The sequence below is a fragment of the Aquarana catesbeiana genome, linkage group LG06, assembly GCF_042186555.1.
Source record: "Aquarana catesbeiana isolate 2022-GZ linkage group LG06, ASM4218655v1, whole genome shotgun sequence".
NCBI lineage: Eukaryota > Metazoa > Chordata > Amphibia > Anura > Ranidae > Aquarana > Aquarana catesbeiana.
The window spans coordinates 363,039,609-363,043,153 of NC_133329.1; the positions used below are offsets into that span (position 1 = coordinate 363,039,609).

Sequence of the window (3,545 nt, forward strand, 5' to 3'; positions counted from 1 at the left end):
GAGATCTCATTTACATGAAATTACTGGATTAATCGAAGGGAGATCTTGAATTCTGGAACTTGATGTCTTCATAAATTTCAGCACAGAAAAATATATCTAAGAACTGAAAAGGGCAGACTTTTATCAGCACTACTGAGATCCAGCAATGGTGCGCACTGACACTGCACTACATCAGCCGGCTCACCTAAAAATAATTGCGCCATATGGTTTCCACCTCCCTAATAGATCACAACTCATTACCAGACCTGGAGTCCAAATCTCTCTCCGTTTATGCGCAATAAACTGGCAAGGGCTTATATTACCTAGGACCACAAACAACATATATTTATGGCACGGTTGACAAACAGAGGAATTTGAACTCCGCTTAGTTATACAATATTCGATTTTTGTTTAAGATTTCTCGTTTCCACAATGCACTTTCCTGAATTTTTACACATCATCCAAAGCTCTCAGCTGCAACATGTTGCTTTCAATAATGTACAGTTTATTAGCGATCTATAATTGCCCAAAAAGTAATTACATCAGGTGGGGGTCTGCTGTATTTTCTAAACACCAGTATATTAGAAAATGTATCTTTGAGCACAAAAGTTGCAAGTTTTGCTAAGTCACAGCAATTTTTTGTAACCACTTAAGTCTAAATAACAAAAAGCAGACTGGCCCAGAAAGCTTTATGCAACATGTTAAGGTGGCGTTAATGTTTTTATTGGATGCAGGGGAATTATTAATTTGCCTACAGATTAACACTTTCATAAACTAGCAGCCATTGAAACCTAGGAAGATGCTGATAGGAGGAGAATGCAAAGTGACAGAGAGACAAGCTTATCAGTCTGTTTCATTTACTTAAAGATGCTCTCACACTGGGGTGGCAGGTCTGTTAGCAATAAAGTGTCGCGAGTTTTAGCTGTTCAAGAGGCACTTTTAGGCTGCTAGCGGGGCGCTTTTAACGCCCAAAAAAGGGTTAAGAAGGGGTTAAAAGCTCCCGTGTTGCGGCGCTTCTGAATCGCTTTTTAGGCGCTTTTTAGGCGCTTCAAAGCGCTGCCCATTCATTCCAATGGGCAGGGGCGGTATAGGAGCGCTGTAGACAGTGCTCCCAAACCGCTCCAAAGATGCTGCTTACAGAACTTTTTTTAGCATCCCACAAGCGCACCACCCCAGTGTGAAAGCTCTCGGCTTTCACACTGGGGAGGCATGAGAGGCAGTTTTCAGGCGCTTTACAGGCACTATTTTTAGCACTAAAACCCCTGAAAACTGCCTCAGTGTGAAAGTAGCCTTACTCTCCAGTTACAGGCAGGGCCATCAATTGGGGTATACCACTGGGCCCCTTGTAGGGGCATGGGCACACAGGTGAGACAGTGTGTCTCCCTCCAGCAGCTGAAAGCCGGTTTCTCTCCCTCTCCCTCCCATCAGCTTTCAGCTGCTGGAGGAATAGACACAGACACAGTGCATTGTTTTGTAATTGTCCTCCGGCCCCACTGTGCCAATCCCCCTCCATGGACTGCCCACATCTGATTCTCCCCTTTGTGACCAGGCCTCCCCTTGTCCCCCCGCAGCGCCACCAGCTTCCATCTCATGCCGCCTGAATTGGACACAGTGAGCGAATGGTACTGATCACTCCTGTGTCCATTTATAACTGAGGTTAGTAAACTGTGTTTACTATGCTTCAGTTTATGAATGGACAGGAGCCTCTGTCTCCTGTTCATTCATTGTCAGTGCAACTAAGGCTACAGAGAAAAGAAATGAAGAATATTTGTCTTCAATTTCTTTCTCTGTCTCAAAGATAAAATGTCAGGGGCCTAGTTAGAAAATGTGGGTTGTAAAAAAATAATGTAATATATGTATTTAATTTGAAATAAATGAGAACCTTGATTAACTTCTTCTCAAATTTTTGCATTGCTTCTTGTTACCCAAGAAGTATAAAAATGAGATTTGCACCATCCATGAAGATTCGGTCTCACATAGCCTTTTCAAACCCATTGTCAAACATGGGCAGACACCCCATAGCATACTTCTGTACTGACATGTTTCATTCTCCCAGGCATCCATTCTTGGCAGTACAAAATGATTCTGGACCTTCTGACAATCTTCACTGCAATGAAACAGCACCCACCCCTGCATATGATTGCACAATTTAGGAGCAGCAATGGGCCTTTCCCTGTGACCTTTCCTCTTGTAAGCTCCAAGATCAGACCTCTGACCTACGCTCTCCCGGTGTCAGTGCTGCTGTGCAGGAACTTAAAAAAGGCTGGTATTAAAATGTACTGTATGTTAGTAGTATATAAAAAAAAAGTGCAAAAACATGACTGGATTGGGTTCCTCACAGTTACATTTTTAACAAATTTAGGCACATATACCTTAATTTGGGGTGCCTTCAAGCCCTTCACATGGCAAGCTTAACCCTCTTCCCCATCTCCAGTGTTGGGCATTGGGTGCTGCATAGAACTCGTATTGAACTGCATTACACTATGAACCCACCATGAGTTGTGATGACACTAGCCCACGGGGTGTGTCATTGACAGGTTGGACTCACAGGAATGGGTTGGATGATTCTGGGTGTCGCTCAACTTTTAAAGGGGATCAGGGAAATGGCACGTTTGTGTACCCGTTGCACTTTTTTGTGACCACTCTTTATGTGGGTGCACATTTTTTTGGTACTGGGTGAAGTTTTTTGGGTGTGTTATGCACGCCATAGGCTTTCAATAAAAAAAAAAAAAAAAGTGGTAGAAAAGCTTCTCGGCCTTTTGGCTAAGATCAAGTGTAGTATTTGTTCTTATCAGTTGCCAGGAGGTGGCGCTTGCTTCTGTCCCTGATCTACGGCGAAGTGGTATCAGGGATGGCGGAGGTTATGCAAAACCCGATGGTGTAAAGGTAACCTGGAGCGGTTCGTAGCCGAAAGGGAAGCCTTCTGATGGGGATGGAGAACCACTGGGTGGGTCTGACCCAGAGGGTTGGGTCTCTGGCCTTCTGGCCTAGATTGGGGTAGCTCTAGCTCCAATCAGTCTTTTGGGAGAGAACACTGACTCCTCCTTCGGGGGGAGTGGTTAGTATTTCCCGATAATTAGGTAGGAGGTATGGAACGACGGTGAGGCCTGATGGTAAAGGGCTCTCACCAAGTTTCCGGAACTCCAGGCCTTCCTGGCTGGGGTGGGGCTGCTGTGGTCTGGGCTGAGAGTCAGGGTTGCACGAAAAGCCAGTGGTGAATGTGCCCCTGAAGTGGCAGTACAGGGGTGCCGTACAGTCACAGTGTTTCGGCACTTGATTTATGGCACCATGGTCACTTCACCACAACACACGTTTTTCGTACCTGCCTCTAGGGCTGAGCCTTTTGGCTAGGACCAGGGGAAATTTATATTCCAGGCCGGAGGGCCGGCCATTGTATTACACAATGGTCACTTTTCACTCGCCCACCTTCCTTCTCCCCACTTACTTTTTATTTATCCCTGTGTTTGTCACTTTTTTTGTATATTATTGTTTGGTGTGTATACACGTTTGTCACTGTGTGGTGAGTAGGGTGCGGGTCCTCAAGCCTACTCTGAAAGTCTTGGGAG

At 45.2% G+C, this 3,545-nt stretch overlaps 1 pseudogene; it reads left to right on the forward strand.

Annotated features, from left to right (window-relative positions):
• Positions 1–2,722: 2,722 nt before the first annotated feature.
• On the forward strand, positions 2,723–2,856 carry LOC141101869 (U2 spliceosomal RNA; annotated as a pseudogene).
• Positions 2,857–3,545: the final 689 nt, after the last annotated feature.